At 31.6% G+C, this 20,948-nt stretch overlaps 1 protein-coding gene and 2 long non-coding RNA genes across 5 annotated transcripts in view; 2 read left to right on the top strand and 1 right to left on the bottom strand.

The window, feature by feature from the left end:
- The window catches only part of LOC126741335 (uncharacterized), a 696,399-nt gene that overhangs the window by 536,689 nt on the left and 138,762 nt on the right, over positions 1 to 20,948 (bottom strand). The gene's annotated exons all lie outside the window — the stretch shown is intronic.
- On the top strand, positions 4,463 to 5,276 carry LOC126741339 (uncharacterized). Its single transcript, XR_007662167.1, has 3 exons — positions 4,463 to 4,756; positions 4,993 to 5,123; positions 5,186 to 5,276. It is a non-coding gene; the product is annotated as an uncharacterized LOC126741339 (long non-coding RNA).
- Positions 5,399 to 7,618, top strand: LOC126741338 (uncharacterized). Of its 2 annotated transcripts, XR_007662166.1 has the most exons (7): positions 5,400 to 5,681; positions 5,748 to 5,929; positions 5,985 to 6,085; positions 6,161 to 6,399; positions 6,452 to 6,606; positions 6,668 to 7,204; positions 7,268 to 7,618. It is a non-coding gene; the product is annotated as an uncharacterized LOC126741338 (long non-coding RNA). The 2 variants fall into 2 exon arrangements; XR_007662165.1 differs by having other exon boundaries at positions 5,399 to 5,681; positions 6,161 to 6,606.

Consider the following 20,948-nt stretch of genomic DNA (forward strand, 5'->3'; position numbering starts at 1 on the left):
CACAATCTTTCTTCTCCACTACACTTAGGCTAGTAATTTATGTAGTTATACTCTATTTCAGAAGTGTATAGAGCAATAAACTGGGGAATTCCGTTCTGTTTGGCTACATTTCGTGGTAGTTCATAGGCGCAGGTACTTATAATATTTATGAATTTAATTTTCACGGATTAAATGCCTTTATTTTGAAAGAGATTAAATACTAAATAGATACTTTTAATCCTTTTGTATAGGTACCTTTTAACGCTTTGTAACATGCAAAAATGGGGTCAGGTAATATATACAGACTATAAATACTTTTAAATCATATTTTAAACGTTAGTAGTCACTGCTACGCTGTAGTGTAATCACAATATTATTATCCCAATATTTAAAAAATAGAGGTATTCAGTCCAACGAAAAGATGTACTAAAAATTCTCCACTATCGCTGAGTGAAAAAGTTATTATTTTAAATGTACATGATTGGATAAAACACGATTACCCTAGTTTTACTGTGCAAGAAATTGTTGAAAAATGTTCTCGAATGAGTGGAATTGGAAAGTCCACCATTTTCAAATTGTTGCGGGAAAGAAAAGTAGCAAGTCAAGTGGAATCTCCCAAGCAAAAGCCAGGACGACCTACAAAAGTCCTTGATGAAAATGCTAAATGTATATTTCGAAGAAAAGTTCACTCTTTTTATTTTAAAAAGGAAATACCCACCCTAGACAAAATTTTAATGGAGCTTGGCCGAGATGACAGTATTCCGTTGATAAGTAGAAAACTTTTATGGAAAACTTAAAAAAATATGGATTTTGCCTGGGAAAAGCATAACCGCAAAGCACTTTTACTGGAGAGCGACGAAATTGTTTGTTGGAGACGACAATACTTGAGAAGTATCTTGATGAGACGTGGATTAACGAAGGTTATATAGTCCAAAAAATGTGGCAAGACAAAAATATAACCAGAGCTCGCCAAGCTTTCATAGAAGGCCTGTCTACGGGTATTAAAGTACCTTCGGGAAAAGGAAAAAGACTTATAATCACACATATTGGAAGCGAAGAGGGATTTTTAAAAGAAGGTCTGCTAACCTTTGAGTCGACTCGCACAGGAGATTACCATTAAGACATGAACTCAGACGTTTTCGAGGACTATTTTGGTGAAATGATAAAATTTCTTCCGGCTAATTCGGTGGTGGTTATGGATAACGCAAGCTATCATTCACGGCGAATAGAGAAGACGCCAACTTCAAGTTGGAGAAAGCAAGAAATTATCGATTGGCTGACTGCAAAAGGTATTGCGTTTGAAGCAAATTTGATAAAAAAAGAACTGCTGGCAATAGCAAACTTACACAAAACTCGTTTCATGAAATACGCCGTGGAAGATATAGCCGAAAAATATAATATAACTGTACTGCGCTTACCGCCATATCATTGCGAACTAAATCCTATAGAACTGATATGGGCGCAGGTAAAAGGATTTGTAGCAAGACAAAACACGACTTTTAAAATGAAAGATGTTAAGCTACTGTTTGATCAAGCCATTACGGAAGCGACACCAGAGAATTGGCGAAAAGCAGTCCAGCATGTAATTAAGCAAGAGGACAAAATGTGGGATCTTGACAACCTCATCGATCAGACAGTCGATCCTTTAATTATAATGTCAAGAGGTGATGACAGTTCGTCAGATGACGAAGAAGACTACAATCTATTATAATTTAAAATTGTTATACACTGTTCAAAAAGTGCCAGATCCAAAAGTGACATTTTCAACTGTTTTACTCTACATATTATGTTCAATAAATTTGTGAAAAAAATATATTATTCCATTTAAACAAAAGTAACTTTCTAAAATAAAATAGCATTTAAGTACATTAATTATAAGGTAAAAAACAAGTCCCAGTTGCACGCCTTTGGCGAACCGTTTTCAATGTTTATCAGTGGGTAACAATGGGCAAAACTCATAAATTGACCCAAAACCGGGTGGCACTACCTGCAATCAACGAAAAGAAAGAATTTTACATTGAAACTAATACCCAACTAAGGTAGTGGCATAAAATATTGGTGGATCACCACTTTTGCATACCTTATGAGGTTTTATTGCTCTACACACTTCTAAAATAGAGCTATATATAACTAACTTATAGGCTAGTAAACTATTATTAAGTTTCGGTTGCAAAGCCAGGCTGCCAGTTCCAATAATTTAATAAATTAAGCTGATCTTAGTCTATCAGAAATTTCTGATTTTTAGTTTTTTTAATTATTGACTTTAACCCTTTTACAGATGTTAAGTTTAAGGACTAAAATATTCAGCATAAATATTAAAATCTACTTAATATTCATGATTTTCTTTATTCGTCCAATTCAAAATTAAAATAAAGAAATACATCATACATTCGCATCCTAATGTAGCAAATTCTTGCATGAAAAATAATTGCTTGCTAAATATTACTAAAGCTATACTTTTCTTAATAAATATATCTCTTACAATAATTTATTTTAAAAAATATGTTCATACTCAAATTATGCAAACAAAACTGAAAGATAACTAAACATTTCTAATTTTTTAAGAAAAAGTTATTTGTCAAAGGAAAACACTGAAATTGCTATATAGCAAAATCAGTTTCCCAGTTGTTTATTCTTGTATACACCAAGAAAGAGTGGAGTTTTCAATGCTCATTTTGTTACAAACTGGGTTAAGTATATTTACGTTCTTGCATTGTAATATATTATTTTTCATACTTTGTACGAATAGACTGCATTGTTATAAAATGAAAATATAACAGGATTTAATTTTATATTAAAAAGTAAATGAATTTCTTTTAAATAGCACATAAATAGGGAGTGTATTTTTAAAATTATTTTTAAATTTTCAATGCTGTTAAGGAACACAGCTTGTTCAAAATAAAAGTGGATAGCACATTGCCATCATTAAAAATAAAAAATCGTTTTTATAACCTAAACACCATTTAGGTGATAAAAACTACTATACTGTTTTATAAGTAATTAAGTATGAAAAAAGACAAAATACGTATTTTTAAATAAAAATTATTTATTCACAAATGCATTTTCATTTGTTTCAAATGCAGTTCAATATAGCTGACTGAGAATATTAAATATTATTAAGTAATGGATTATTAGTAGAGTTGCATACACCGTATTTGTAATTCTTTTATTTTAATGAGATCCTCTAATATTCAGCCAATATAATAGAAACAACAAGAGCCGAATAAATCTGAGATAATTAGGAAAAGTTATTTAAATTTCGCTAATCGACATCTGATCGTGGTGGTAATTTCATGCGCTTAAAAATACACAAAGTTAACTCGGTAAGTGCAAAGTTATTTTGTGTTTATTTAACCTTTTGGTGAGTAAAATCCATTAAATATAAGGTTCGTTCCAAGCGACCAGAAAACCGGTCATCGTACTGCCACGCGTTTGCGCAAGAGTTATAATCGCGTTCCAAGAGACATGACCGTTTACTGAACGATCCTAAATGCGATCTAAGTGAATCTAGGACATAAACCAATTTCTGAATAGACATTTCAATACATGTCGGAGAGAAGAAAGCGTTTGTAACTTGTACGACTGACTTGCGCAGTAGGTGCTTGAGAGGTATCGATCGACCAACTGTTCTGCTTAAAAAAGATTATTAATAGCTTTGTTCGCAGTGACAGCCCTGAACAAGTTTAAAGTTACTTCGCATGCACATTGTTAAAAATAGCGTTCATGGTGCCGAGTTCTGAACTTCTAGTTTAAAATCCTGCCATTCGCGGGTGTCTTGTTACTTGTTCAGGATCAATCTGTAACTAGTTCAATCGATCCTTGAACTCTCATTGAAATTTTGAGTTCTAAACTTGCGCAGTAGATTTTTAATGATATATTACTTATATTATTATGATATTATTACTACTATTTAAAAAACACAACATATACTAACCCAAACAAATTAATGACGTCTTCGACTGGCTGCATTAAGTCGCACTCAATGCGATCTCGAACAGAATCAATTACAATTGTGACTGGTAGAAAGCATTAAAGAGCAGTATTCAGTGCGTGTTTGACTCGCTTTGCACTGACCCGATGTGGATTGCTTTTTTATTCGGCTTTATCAGAGCACATTCGTAAACTAGCACTCAGTGCAACTATTTTGCAACTGTCTCATAGGGTCGGTTCTGTTTAACCTAACCTCAAATCCACACAGCCGAACAGCTCTCAGATTCGTACTTGATTGGAGCGAATTGAGCGAGGTTTGGTTTTTCGAATTCCCTTCAAGCTCATTACAGCCCCGTGCAAATGCAACTTTGTATACGAGCAGTTGGTCGCCCCGAGAATATTCCAATATATACCGTGCAGCCCAGTCGAAATCGTCATTAGATGTTGATAGTCCGTCGATCGGTCGTTCGCGGTTGAAATAAATGCTGAACCGGTAATGCATCACGCATGCGCATATCCTTAAAGGATGAAGAGTTCCTGACTGATCTGAGGATACATTAATTTCCGCACCCATGCGGGCCAATAAAATCACGGATCGCTTTCGGATTTTGTCAGTCGGCATCGTCGAAATAATCGGCGGGACTGTTGATGTGGTTTGCTAACCTCACTTTCAATTTTCAGCTTTGAGCTTTGAGTTTTTGAAACGTTTTGTTGTTTATTTACAATTTGTGCGACCAAGAGTAATTATTATTAATTACATTATCTTGTTTCCTTGTAAATTCAAAACACCACTGTATATTTACATTAATTTACTACACCTTTATTCGGTGAACATGGATATAAACAGGTAAGTGCTTTTAAAATTAAGTACCTTTGTGAAATTTTATTGAACAGTATATATTTTTTGAGGGATAATAAATTAATATGTGAAGATTGTGGAAAGTAATTTTCTTCTACTTCAACATTGTATTGTATTTGCCCCCTTTGCCTAGACAAAGAGAAGTTTACATCCTATGATTCTTTAATAAGACACTTTCATAGTATTCATAATATACATATTAAAGAATCTGTTTTAAATTTTAGGAATTTGGCAGAGTTTGAAATTTGGAGGTCTGCAGAAAACAGAGAGGTAGATTATGCTGTTCATCGAAGAAAGAAATGTGCTAATGGGGAAGAATTTATTTACTATAATTGTAATAGAAGTGATTCAAAAGGTACCTAGTTAGTTTTATAATTATGTAAGTCAGTAATTTTTTAATAATTAATCAGGTTTTAGGATATGTCAGTACATGTTTGCAACGGAATTTAAAGTCTAAAGGAAGCATTCGTATGCAAGGAATTTGTCCATCAAGAATAATAGCTAAAATTCTAGTAAATGGTAGGTATTTTTTTTCTTAATAATTATTAAAATAGAAGATTTATTCACTTATATGACATTTTTTCAGGAGTGATTAGAGTAAGATTCTTTGAAACGCACATAGGATACCCTGACGAATTAAGAAGCAAAAGGCTAACAAAATCGGAACAGAAGATAATTGTGGATAAAATAGCAGCAGGAGTTTCAAATAAGAGAATTATTCAGGAGGCCAGAAGCGTAGACGGCAATAAACTACAAAGGAAAAATTGTATAACAAGAGGAGATTTAGAGTACCTAATACGAAAATTTAATATTGACAAGAAAAGGGACAGTGATGATATGATAGCCACAGTGTTTAAAATTCAGGAATGTAACAGTGATGGAAAAAAGCATGAATTTTTATTTAAACAGATAGGTTCGAATTGCAATTTTATATATTAATATTATCTTAACAAGTTAATGTTGTTTAAATGTATTTTAGGAGAAACTTATCCAGGATTAGAAGAAGATGATTTTGCAGTTGGATATATCAATGCTATTATGGAAAAAAAATTAAGAGATTTTCCAAAAATAATCTGTATAGATAGAACTCATGGAACAAATAGGAGAAACTGGGACCTGACAATTGTGTTAATAAGAGATGAACAAAATATGGGTTTTCCAGTGGCATTCTTACTAAGTAACAGATAAGATCAATTAATTCAAGAGGTTTTTTTAGGGCACTTAAAACTAGATTAGGGGAAGCAGTTCAAGCTGAATATATAATGAGTGATGACGATCCAAAATATTACAATGCATGGATAATGGCTATGAATGCAGGTATGTGTATACTGTATAATCAAACATTATCATAGATCATTAGTTACTTTATGTTATTTTTTCACTTATTTGTAGAACATAAACCAAGAAGATTACTTTGTACCTGGCATATAGTGAAAAATTGGAACATACAAGGAAGGTCTAAAATCAAGAAGTTGGAAAATAGACAGATAATGAAACATGAAATGAGGAAAATTTTAAAGGAGACTGATCCACAAAAATTTATACAGCTGAAAGAGAACTATTTTAGGCAATTAGAAGAAGAGGAGGAAACTAATTTTCAGAATTACCTGAAAAATTACTTCACTAAAAAAGTCAACACTAAAAAATTATAAAACAAATGTAATTAATTCTTTAATATTTTAGGTACTATTTCCAAAGTCAAGAGAGAATAATGATGTGGGCACATTGTTATAGAATCAATGCCGGAATTAATACAAATATGGCAATTGAAAGCTTAAATAAAGTTCTGCAAAAAAAGTACTAAAGTACAACAAAATGAATGGAAAGCAGAATATTAGGTAAGGAAATTTTAACACATTACAAAAAAAAATATATAGAAAATATATTTTCTCTTAAAAGGATTGAAAAACTGTTGGATTTACTGGATGAACTTGTTGATGAAAGAATGTGGAAAAGGATTATAAACATGGAAAGGCCAAATGCAAATAATTATCAGCACAAAATATGTCAGAGTGCACATAAAAAAGCAGAAGAAATGGTGGGTAATAACGGTAATGTATCATATTCTGAATTAGGACATTTTAAGGTAAGGTCGTTTAGTGATTATCATAAATTGTATTGTGTAAATTATAATGAGGTTTGTGATGAGGACTCTAGGGTAATGTATTGTGAGAAGTGTAAAATATGTAAACATAAATATAATTGTGATTGTCCGGAATATACTGTTAAAAGTGTCATGTGTAAGCATATACATGTGTAGCTTTATTTGAGCAGAGGAGCGAATATGTTTCAGGTTTCATGGATGAAATGCAAGAAGATCTGTATGTCAATGAACCTTCAACAAGCAAGACAGTTTATGAGGATGAAGTAAATCATTTTCTTGACGAGACTGAAAATAGAATGAATGTGACAATTGATTTTGAAAGAAAGCGTGAGGTATTTAGTTTAACAATAATTTTATTTGGTAGTTCTATAATATAGTATGGTATAAAATTGTAGATTTGTCTAGAACAGTTTTGCTCTGAAATTCGTAATTATGGTGGTGGATTGGGTGAACATGATTTAGAAAAATTTATGGGTGATTTTAGAAATTTTATGCAGACAGTAAAACAAAAAGAAATGGTGATGAGTAAAAAAAGAAAAATAGAAAAGCAGCAGTATTATCTCAACAAAAAACCTAAATAAATTTATTTATAATAAAATGTTTATAACTATTTCATTACTGAATGACATTGCTTTTGTGAGTGACCTATTCTGGTATTATATCTAAGTGGTGTTGGCTATTTGTATTCATGTAATTCGTTGGCTTATGGTGAAGGATACTTATAAAATATATTTTTTTAATTTTAATTTTGCCTTTATTATAATTAACTAATATATTAGTATTTGTTTCATATTTATTGGTATTTGTTTTCAACTTTTGTAAATAGAGCCCTTTGTACAACTATGTTATATATATATTAGGTAGTAGATTGCTTAATAAATGAAGTTGATATAATAAATTTTGAATATTCTGCATCAGTGTTATGAATAAACCTACTTTACTAAAATATAATCTGGTTGTTTTATGCATATTTAATAAGCTCAGATCCTGAAAAATATTGGTCTTTTTTCATTGTCGAAGAAGGATACAAGAAATGTTTTCCATTATTATGGTTCATTTTCATAGTATGCAATTGCATCTGATGTATGGATCACACGAGACAAGAAAGTGTATTAGGTACGTATATTACAATAAAATAATACTTCTCGAAAATTTTTCATTTTAAAATGAAAATTTTAAATAATATAATGGATTACTACATAAAATAATAACAAAATGTGTCCTTTTATTTAATAAAATTATCAATTTTTTTATACTAAATTTTAATTGAGCGGAGTTTAGAGCATGAGAATTAATTCAAAGCTATCCACTAAGTGCCTGAAATGAGATAAATTCTATTTTAGTAAAAACAAAATTAATAAGATCATGTAACAAAATTATTTACCATCATTTGCTGAAAATAAACAATTTCTTTACGTAAGTAAAACGTTCCGTATGTTTATTTTTCTCAAATACCATAATTCCTCTTATAATTAGATTTGAAATACGCGCCTTAATTATCTGAGCCAATCACAGACAAAGCACCGTGATTGGCCCGCATGGGTGCGGAAATTAATGTATCCTACTGATCTGGATTGCGTTTAAAACTGTCACCGCGAACAAAACTTATATAAACATTTGTTTTGATTTTGTAAAACATAAATCCTTTACTTTTAAGTTTTACTGTGTGTGAGTTTTAAGTTAATCAAATTTAATGTTAAGATAAAATCAAGGTATTTCCCACTGTCAACAAAACAATACAAGATAACAAACAGACCGGCAAAACTAGGTTGAGGTTATACTAGCTTTACAAATCCGTTCCATTTTTTTGTATCGATACGAAACCGTACAAACTTCGCGCATGTGTATAAAACTGATCCAGGCGATTTCAGGATGATTCAATGAATGGTGTCATTGAATGATGTGGTGAGTATTTGGTCGCTTGGAACAAACCTATAGAATCTTTATTAATGAATTTATTAATAAATGTCTAAAAATATTACCTAAATGTGTGGTAAAATGTTTATTGCATTTTTAATTTTCACTTAGACAAAGATAAGTAGATGCGAATAATATATTTGTTTGTCTTTTAAATGTTTTTCGGCATCTTGAATATATTTACTAAATGCTTTTAAATTTTATTTTTGTTTAAGATTGTTTTTATATAAAGAGCTTGGATTCTGGCAATTACAAGTTTAGCTATTCATCGAGATGAAAGCCTCTAACATACTTATTGAGCAGCACTGGTAGTTTTGTAAAGTAAATGATGCTTTTTTGTTTATTGTGGAATTCTTGAACATTAGTTAATGAGAATATTTATTTAGCACTAAAAAGTGTTTAAAGGATGAAAATGTTAGTCTACAAGTAATAAGTTTTATTTTTATTAATACATCTATTTATTACAGACTTTAACGGGGAAACGGTGTTGCCAAAAGTAGTTAAGAACTTAAATTATTTTAATATACAAAACTATTGTGGGGTATAACATCAAAATTCTTCACTTTAATATTTGTGTGATTAAGACCAACTTTGAAAAATCACTGTGTTTTTTAAAAGTTTCTTTTAAATTAAAAAGAGTTTTAAAGTTATATTTTTGTCAAAAATACATCCTATTTATGAAATACCAGTCAAAATAAAAATAAATTCCTTTAAACATGTATACAGGGTGGCCCATAAAAAATTTGCAAAGTGCTCGGACCCGTTGATTTATAATTTTAGGGGGACAATTTTTTTAATACATTCAATCCCTTAACATCAACCCCTTGGCGGAGGTTGTAACCACCCTCAGATAATTAAATAGGAGTAGCGGTCAAATTATGTTAAGCTTATTTTGAAGGTCTTTTTATTCTAGTGACAACTGCCAAGTTGTCAGAAAGAATTAAAGCCAAATATTTTAGATGTCGAGACTACAATAATATTTCTAATAATCGAGATGCTTTTGATTATGCTGCTAGCCTCTTACCATGGGACGAAATTTATTATTCTCCTAATATAGATGAAAAGTAAAACATTTTTAATTCAAATATCAAATATTTAATTGACAAATTTGCACCTACAAAATTAAAGAAAAATAATAAAAGTAAGCCTTTTACTCCATGGATAACCGATAACATTAAACTACTTATAAAACTAAGAGACAAAGCACATAAAAAATATCTGAAAACTAAAAGTGGTAATTGTCTCCAGTACTATCATAATTTAAAAAATTTTACTAAACACGCTATCATACGCGAGAAAAATGCTTATTTCCGCAACTTATCTAAAACTTCTGGAAAGCCCTTTTGGGATACAGTAAAGAAGTTAAATATTATGCAAATAAAAAATGATTACAATATACCTGCCGCATTATCTGAAGCAAATGTACTCAATGACTTCTTTGCTACTTCTAATAAATTGAATGACTCTACTTGCAAAGAAAAAATTTCCTTTTATCAAAATAACAAAGCTCTCAATTTCCCCAATTCGCTAAATTTTAATCTTATGGATGAGACCACTTTAAAAGATATTATAGCATCAATTGGTACTAATTCTCATGATGGAATAGCAATAAAGGATGTTGTTGCTTGTTTTCCATTTTGTAGCAAACCGCTACTCAATATTATGAATTCCTACATCTTAGAAAATCAATTTCCAGATTTGTGGAAAAAGGCTATCATTAAACCATTTGCAAAAATCTCAAACCCTAAAGAAGCTAAAGATCTACGCCCTATTAGTATTTTACCAGTTTTGTCTAAGGTTCTAGAGAGACACATGTATAATGAAATTACTGCATTTTCAATATTCTATATTCCTATAAAATTATACCTGAATGTCAATCCGGGTTTAGGAAACATTTTAGTACATCTACTTGTCTGGTAAATCTTATGAATGATATCAGGTACTATGAAGAACAGAAACAAGTAACTTGAAAGGCACTTGACACTCTAAATCATGATATGCTGCTAGCTAAATTAAATTTCTTTGGTCTAATACTTCTATTGCCTTGCTGAGATCCTACCTGACCAGCAGGGTTCAATGCGTGGAGATTGATTCTCATCCCTTATACTCAAAATCTGAATTTATTCCTGTTACCACTGGGGTACCTCAGGGATCTCTATTAGGACCCTTATTATTCTCATTATACGTTGCTGATATGAAAAAATTTATATCTTATTCAAAACTACAATAATACGCAGATGATTCTCAGATTTATACATCGTTCTCATTAAACTCCTTACGACACTCACAAACACAATTTAATTCCGACTTAAATAATTTACATATATATGCTAAGGATCATAATTTGAAACTCAACCCTCCAAAATCGTGTCTATTATTTCTAAGATCCAATAGAAATAACATAGAACATATTTCTCAAGACTTTGTGGTTAAAATAGACAATACAGTAGTACCGGTGGTTAATGAAGCAAAGAATTTGGGTATTATGTATTTTTGATAATACTTTGTCTTTAGTATTATCAAAATGTATTATGTACTTAGCCTTAGTCGTAGAGTGAAACCAAGTATTTTTTGTGCAACTCTTTAATATTATCATTGTTTGATTATGGTGATGTAATCTACAATGATACAATTACTTCGGCAGTCTCATCTTCTATTCAAAAAGTGCAGAATTCCTGTATGCGTTTTTCCTTTAATATTTGCTACAGAAGTCATATTACCTCATATCTTAACAATCATTTTATTCTTTCAATGTCAAATAGACACAAATATCACATGTACTATTTCATATACAGAATTTTAAAGTCGGGAAACCCACCATATCTAAGAAAACTTTTCAATGTGCATGAACACAACCATAATACTTAATATTTTTAGGGTTCCTCAGCATACAACAGCAGCTTTTCAAAAATCATTTAGTTACGTTGCAGTTCATTTGTGGAACAATTTGCCTCATTGTGTTAAAGATTATTCTCTTTATAAGTATAAGAAGTACATAAAAAATTTGCTTATGCAGTCACAGTATAATGCCTAATAATTAAATATGTATTGAAATGAATGTCAATAGGACTTTTTTCCAATCTCTTTTCATTCAGGTTGTGTCATATTCATGTAGCTGTACTGGGTCAAGTATTCACTTACATTTTCGTTTCGCATTTAACAAGATATACCTGTATCATATTATTTATATTCATATATATTGGATGTGTTTCCTCTCCTGCGCTTCCCTGATTCAGTCGCTGCCTACCCCTGCCCTGTGTACATAAATATAAATAAATTGTAGGGTTTTCTTTTTAGTTTTCTTGTTATTTTGTTTCCTTTTTTGTTGCTTTTTCTTGAGGATGTAACACTTGAAAGTGCCTCTTGCAAAGGTACATTTGAGAAACGGTTTGAATCGGAGAAGAAGAATCGGATGCATTCCTATTTGCTAACTTCACTTACATCATAAGTACAACTGTTTTGTAATTTTTGATATTGGCAAATAAACGTTTTGAATTTGAATTTGAACTGCCAAGTTTGAAATTGCTAACTTGAGTTTTCGCAGTATGACAGCTTGTCAAAGATTTTGAAACAATACCATTATTTAATACTTTTAGCGCTAGTTTTTAGAGGGTTTTGATTTACAAAACAAAAACGCTGGCACCCGTCAATTTTTGATTTTGGAAAAATGATTTTTTGTTAAAATTGTTGACCCCACAACTTCAACCCCTTAGCGGAAGCCACATTCACCCTTATTTTTTAAATGGGAAGGGGTGTGTTGTAATACATCTTTTGAAAGGGCATTCAATTTTCTTTACAATAGCGCTTTGATTTTTAAATTTGAGCTAATTCTAAACATTTTACTGGATATTTTAGGTGTGTGAGTAAAAAATTGTTTTTAAACTATCAAAAATCAGTCAACAATCCGACTCTATCTTCAGTAAACAAGTTGATGTGAATTGAATTAGTTATTTCTGTGCTTGTGGAAATTATTGAATTATACTTTATAAACAATTAATGTGCAAGACTAACGGCAACTTTGTTTAATGAGAGACATGCAGATAAACAAGAATGTACATCATGGTTACATCTTAGATTTAGTGGCAAAATTTCAGGAAACTGGTTCGGTGGAAAATAATAAACGGAATATTAAAAATCCAGTGAGAAATAAAGCAGTAGAAGTCGGTGTTCTTGGTGAAGTTAGTATAGTTTAGGTGAAGTTACTTGGTCAAACTTCAATATACGCATTAAAATAAACTGCAAAATATATTAAGATATTTAGTGATCGATCCCCGTATATATTTACAGTCGATTCGAATCTTTCCACGGCACCCCGGCCCGTTCAACAATCAATATTTGTCAGATAAAGATAGGCAAGTTTGGCGCGGTTAACGTAAAACAGAGGAAGATACAAGATTCTCTCGATGCTGCTGGGATTGAATTGTGGATGGGCCGAGAACATCAGCCAGTGAAACAGCGTCGCGCGCTCAAAAATAGGAAATGCAATTATTTTATACGTTTTATTATTGTTATTGTTGTTTTATTATTTACAGTTTTCTTCAAATAAACGAATATACATAAGTAAAGTATTAACTTGTATCGCGTTCTATTACTATACCACGTGTTACAAATTCCTAGCTCACTATTGAGATCTCGGTAAATATAAGAGATACGAAGATGGTTAATTTTAGAACAAAGTTGCGCATTTTTGAGCTTAAAATGTGTCATTTAAAAATTTGTATAAAAAATATTTAAATTTATATTTCTTGTTGGGGCGCTATTGGACCGCCCTTTTTGTACGTGGAAATAATGTTTGGAAGAATCAATCATTTCTTAAGATGCGTGCCATAATATATGGTCTGTATATTGTAACAATTTTGAATTTTGTCAGTGTGTTATAATTAGCATGGTGCAAACTTGGCTCATCCTAAACTCGGTTTCGCGTTTATATATTGTAGCGCGTAACTCAGTTCAAACCAATTCATTTCCAACCCGTGTGAGTCATACCTTTTATCCAACCACAAAAAAAATTACTTAAGTCCAGACAAGCAAATTTTGTTTTAAAAGATTCAGAGATTTGGTGGCCGCTAGCTTTTAGACAGTGGAGAAGGTAGTGGGAGAAATTTTAATAAGAGCGCCACTTGATTTAAATATTTTACACCAAACCCTGATATATTATGATGGAATATAATCCCCCCTTAATCAAGAAAATTATGACCTATATTTATGCCTGTACCTAGATCCTAAAAACTGAAAATAATTTGGGAAAAACTCAAATAACAATCCGTAGGTCCACCAGATTGATATAATCATCCAAGAATTTACATAGTCACTTCCATTTATATAAAAAAATTAAATTCCACTGAGATATTTAAATTTAGATAATTATTCAAAATGTAATACTGTAATAATTTTAAATAAATAAAAATTGATAAAAGAATTAAGAGTTACTTGAGGTATGCTTAAGGCGAGGAATTAGTAAAAAAAAAAACAAATCCGCACTGAACTACTGTTCAAGGGGAAAATCCAAAACGTGATCACGTGTTGTTTACAAGAAGTATATGTTTGGAGCCTAATTCACAATACCTCACTGGCCCTAAATACCTTTTACAAACTATAGTCAAGTCACATTAATCTAAATAAAACTTTTAAATAGTAAGGTTCGAATTTGAAAGCCTATTAATGGTATTTTGGTGCAATAAAACCTATTAACCAACAACCAACATTATGACTAAATATGTTATTTGTAGCAAATAGCCGATCCCTTACAAGGTGATCCAGGCTCAATGTCACAATCAATTATGTCGATGCTCGACTCAAATGAAAACCCTCAGGTTAATATTAATAGACTTAGCAAGAACCTCTTAACGTTCTTGTTTTACATAAAAGAAAATAAACCCATAAAATTCAAATTAATAAATCAACCCCGAATCCTAAATCAAACCGTTCAATAAGAGAAAAATAAAATAAAATGTGCAAAAACTTGCGTGTCCTCTAATCTCTTGTGTATTTTGGCTAAGGTAGCTTAACTCGACAGCTCTGGAACCAGTCAGTTACAACCAGGGTAACGACCACATGGGCAAGTCGATTTCAGGCAAGTTCCAATCCAAAATCGCAGAGCCACAGTACAATGCTCAGTCCAGGCTGTGTTGAGGCTCACTTCAGCCGGTTGCCAACAGTGTTGGGATGACCAGAAGAATCCAGAGAATAGGAAGAGACCAGAGAATAGAGGAGAGAATGAGAAAAAGGAGAGGGGCCTCTAAAATAGAGGACAAAAAAAATCAGTAAAATAAACACACAATCAATTCTATGGCAATTACCAACATGTTGCTACATACCTAAGGTGGTGAGCGAGGCCTAGAGTCTCGTTTAGTGGTTAGAAAATTTCAAAATCCCATAAATGGTGTGGAAGCAGCCGACCAAATCCAAAAATATCAGGTCAATCCGAAATCCTCTCGGCTACAACTTCCCACTAGACGTTCATCAAATTAAATCCCAAAACTTGGGAGGAATATTTTTCCATTCAACCGAATTACCGGCAAGATAAACTTAAATTTTCCTTAAAACCACAAAATGTCGACTGTTCTTTCTGATAACGGGATGGCTACCGGCTGGACAAGGAACTGACAACCCACCAGACAATGACAGGTGACACTGGCAGTGAACTTGTCACTCTCTCTCTTCGACACGATCTGACCCTGCCTCTTGGTGCAAACTACGTGGAGCCTCACTCTATCAAAATAGAAATTCCGCAATACCACAGCAAAATGATACTGCTCGGATACTAAAACATGGAAAACTAACAAAATTTTCTCAACGGGGCTACGAAATTCCAATTTTCCTCTTACGTCGCTCTGCCTGATTTATGACGCTCCGTCATCCGCCAAATGGAAACCAAACTTTAATGGGAAACAGCAACGCTGCCAAACCTCCACAACAACAAGAGTGTCAATAGTCATTACTGTCAATCACAGTCACTGTCAATCGGCTAGTAGGGTTAGAAACCAGATGTCAAGGCACGTTTATTTACTAAAACTTAACTTAAAGAATTGAAGGGAAATATAGCAAGCAAAACTGGGGAGGCCAATTTCAAATCAATTAGGATACCTTGCCCAACATGATTCCGCTATAGAAGAAAGTATTTGTAAATTTTCCTACACTAACGGATTACCATCTAAAAGGTCTTATTTACTCCACTCATAGCGCAATCTGTGGCACAACAGCACCCCCTAGAAGTCCCTCCATACCCCAGACATATACCGGCCTCATAGAAACTCTTGACAAACAAATCAAAGGTCAGAAAGTTCCCAGGTACATGAATAGGGACTAAAGAAACATAATACGACTCCACAGATGTGCTGACAGGATAGGGTAGGTAAATTCCTAAAAATAATCAAACTCAAAAGCCTTAAAAAAAATAAATTGCGTTACTATCAAACCCTAAATTCCATTTATAAAACTGTAAATCACACAACCCTTTCTAGCCGATACCAAAACCCATAAACTTTTGCGCGAATTTATATGAAATCCCATGTTACATGCTTAGGGCAAAATCTGCATGTAACAATATTATACTGTAGTTCTTGTTGTTATTCTATTTGTTATATACAATAATAATAATGATAATAATAATAATCGTATTTTATTAAAAAAAAAACAACAGATTGACAAATATTACAAATGAAAAAAAGGCGTGTCCTGTTTTGTTTTATTTACTTTCGTCTGAACTTTTCAACAATAAAAATTTCATTTTTGTCACTTTTGATACAAGTGATAATGAATCGAATAGTTGTGGTAAATCTTTTGAGGCATTTTATAATGTGTCATTTTCAACCTAAATATATTTTAAATCTGAATTATAATTTTTAAATACAATATACGTTAAAAGACATATCGTTAATATTTGCTTAATACAAAAATACAGTACCGTTTTTTAAGATAAAAATTCAAGGTTAAACTGAATTTTTGACAATAAAATTGATTAATCACTTATCTTGTTGAGTATTATGTCACTTTTTATGTTAAATATCAATTTAGAAAATATTATCTCATACGTTCAAATATTGAAAAGAAGAATTAAAAAGACTTATTCACATATTTAAAAAATATTTAAACTTAAATTTTTAATGAAACCTTTCGTTGTATTTAATTTAATGTAAGTTCAATAAGTCTTAAATACAATAATATGTATATTTAAGGTTTAATAAATAGATTTTTGTATGTACCCATGAGCTGATGTTAAATCTATTGATTCTTCAATATCCAACCCTACTTTATTATGAATATTTAACTTGAAAACCATGAGAAAAGCTTATTTATTTAATAAAAATACCTAATTTGAACGAACGTTTCGGGAGTGATATCCACTACCGTTATCAAGGTAAGTTAAATTAAATTAAAAATATGAAAAAATATACTTATCTTTTCTGATTTTTCGTCTGCACGCTGTGTAAAATTTGTTCTTAATCCGCGAATAGTCGAAATACTTTCTTTATAGTTTGACGTTTGATTTATAGTTTAATAAGCTGTAAAATATAAATTTTATATAGGTGAAACCTATAATTATTTCCAAAAAGAATTAGTTAACATAAATCTTACATAAAAAACAATGATTTTCATCCGATTGATATCCGAAATTAAAAATTTATGCCACCCAACATGAATCATTAGAAGACTTACGGAACTGCATCATTCATGAATGCCAACAAATAACACCCGCTACATAAATAACTTTGTTCATTTAACTTCTTCTGGAATACTTTTAGCTAACTTAATATCGGATCATATGGCTATCTACACCACGTTTGCCTACAGACTGCAGAAGCATCCACCCAAGGTGGTAACTTATCATGATTCTAGAAACTTTAATGGTAATCTTTTTTCTGAGAATCTGGGAAGAGTGTATTGGAATCAGATATTCTATATGCCTGATATCAAGCAAAAAATCAATTATTTAAACTATCAAATATTAAAACTATTTGATCAGCATGCTCCCCTTAGGACCTCAAAAATTACAAAAAAAGCTCTCCTTAGTTAACAGATTGAATAAAGGCAGTTCTAAAAGATACAGACAAATTTTTGAAAAATATATAAAAGATAAAAATGTAAGAGACTTTAATCCATATAAACAACTGGGTTATGCAGTTATATCACTATTAAGGTGTGAAAAAAATCATATTTGGAATATTGTGAGTCTAACAAAAATATAAAACAGCTTTGTAAAACTCTTAAAAGTATGAATATTTAAATTTAAAACAAAATTAAAATCCTATCAATTTTAAAAAACTAAATGATATAAATCAATATTTCTCCTCAATCTTTAGTAACCCTAAAACCTGCCTCGTTTTTCAGGATTAATAAATTAAATGAAAGATGTACTTTTCAGTTTCAACTTAGGTCGTTTGACGAAATTGTTACAATAGTCAGCAATTTGAAAAGTTGGTTGTAATTAAATAAACGCAAAAATGTTTAAATGCGGTCTTCCCCTTTATACATATAAGCATATAACTCATATTATTAACTGTTATTTAAATGGTTGTCATCCGAAGCACCAAGAAATAATAGAGAGTCATCATCACTAATCTAAATATACAAGGTGTTTCCTAACTACGGTACGAAACTATACAGGGTGAATCGTTAGGTCGTTTTATGAAAAAAAGTTCCTATGAATGTATATCGGGAGTTGCTTTGTTTCTGAGATACAGGGCGATGAAGGTTCAAAAAAATAACGGTATTTTAAAAATACTATAACTATCCTTAAACCGATTTGGTTGAAATTTGGTGCAGTTATTTGAAGTTACAAGACGCTTATTTAGCTGTAACTAGATTGAAATTATTAGGTCCAGTGGCGTATCAGTGTCAGTAAGCATGTGGTGCCCCACATGCTTATTGTTGAGAAAAAACAAGGCCAATAATTAATTGTTTTGCAGCTTTTTATTTATTTTTGTATTTAAGCAACTATAAATACAACTTTTTCGTAACTTATACTTATGAAGATAATAATCATATCTGGCTTTGTTTTCGAGAAAAAAAATTTAAAGTATCTTTAACTTATTCTAAAAATTATCCATGGACGACAACATGAAATAAAAACCAATTAATTCGATAAACAATTTCGACCTTAAAGTACATGAGCAAAATGTCCACCCTCCAATGCACGACTTTTTGGTCTCTTGTGTCTTGTTTACTATGATAATAAACATTCAACTTCTACGATTTTTATTATCAGATTTTTGAAATACAACAAAATAACAAATACATCGCTTCTTATGACAAATAATTGGCAAGTCCATTCAAGTACCTCCTTTATACCTACCTGCTTTGGAGACCAGCTGACAGTGATAGAATTGCTATAAGTAAAATTCAGCTGTCAATTAGCAGTGATTCATTACTCCATCATGAATAATTTTACTAACCATGAAATGATCGACATTATGGATTAGCAAATGGAAATGCGGAAAAAGCACGAAGAATTTACCAGGACAGATGTCCTAACAGAGTAATTCCATGTGCAAAAACATTTAGAAAACTACATGCAAGATTATGTGAAACTAGGAGTTTTAATAAAAATATGTGTGGTGGAAGACCAGAAACTATAACAACGCTTGAACTGGAACTTTTTGGGCCGACGAAAATCCCCACGTTATTAGAGAAACTCATTTTCAGCAACAATTTTCGCTGAACGTTTGGATAGGAATTATTGGTGACTACCTAATTGGCCCATTTTTTTTACCGGCAAGATTAACAGGTGAATCCTACACGGATTTCTTGCAACACCATTTACCCACTTTATTAGAAGAAGTACCCCTACAAGTAAGAGTCAACATGTGGTTTATGCACGACGGGGCTCCAGCTCATTCAGTGTTCTTGTTCGTCAGCATCTCGACTTCATCTATCCTAATTGCTGGATTGGACGTGCAGGACCTTAAAATTGGCCGGCTCGCAGTCCTGATATGAATCCCCTGGATTACTATTAAAGGGGCCATCTGAAGGCTCTTGTTTATAAAACTCCTGATCGAGATGTGAATGACTTGAGGAATGGGATAATTGTCAATTGCAATATCATAACGGATACTCCAGGTATTTTTGAGCGTGTCAGACACTCAATGACAAATCGTTTGCAGTCGTGTATTTTATCAGAAGGTGGGCATTTTGCTCATTTACTTTAAGGTCGAAATTGTTTATCGAATTAATTGGTTTTTATTTCATGTTGTCGTCCATGGATAATTTTTAGAATGAGTTAAAGATACTTAAAATTTTTTTTTTCGAAAACAAAGCCAGGTATGAAGATAATATAAGATACGAAAAAGTTGTATTTTTAGTTGCTTAAATACAAAAATAAATAAAAAGCTGCAAAACAATTATTGGCCTTGTTTTTTTCTCAATAATAAGCATGTGGTGCCCACTGACACGCCACTGGACCTAATAATTTCAATCTAGTTACAGCTAAATAAGCGTCTTATAACTTCAAATAACTGCACCAAATTTCAACCAAATTGGTTTAAGGATAGTTATAGTATTTTTAAAATACCTTTATTTTTTTGAACCTTCATTGCCCTGTATCTCAGAAACAAAGCAACTCCCGACATACGTTCATAGGAACTTTTTTTCATAAAACGACCTAACGATTCACCCTGTATAGTTTCGTACCGTAGTTAGGAAACACCCTGTATATTCTGAAAAGCTTCCATATGTGAACAGTTTTAGAAAACTTGGGCTTATGATTGATAATGACTTAAATTTCCAAGAACATGTTTCTTTTCTTACTAAAAGATGCTATACGATTTTAATACCATCATATAGCAACATTCACATAATTAACCATAAGTTAAGGAAAAAGCTTTGCGAAAGTCTTGTCGTTCTCATGATTGAATACTGCTATTTAATGTATCATGCCTCTTTAGATTTACTTACTAAAAATAGATTGCAGAAAATTAAAAATATTTATTGTAGATTTGTTTGCGGAATAAAAAAGTACGATCATGTTTCTGAAAAATTGATCAAACTGGAATGGCTTAAAATTGATAAAGTTCATAACTATGCCTATCCAATTTTTAAATACCGACAATTTTTTTCCACATCATCTTAATATCTCTACGATTAACTTGAATATCGGTATTATACACACAACGTTGCCTTAACATACAGTCATAGATTTAGTATACCTCGGTTTCGTCACTT

Source organism: Anthonomus grandis, chromosome 10 (assembly GCF_022605725.1).
Source record: "Anthonomus grandis grandis chromosome 10, icAntGran1.3, whole genome shotgun sequence".
In the NCBI taxonomy this organism is placed as follows: domain Eukaryota; kingdom Metazoa; phylum Arthropoda; class Insecta; order Coleoptera; family Curculionidae; genus Anthonomus; species Anthonomus grandis.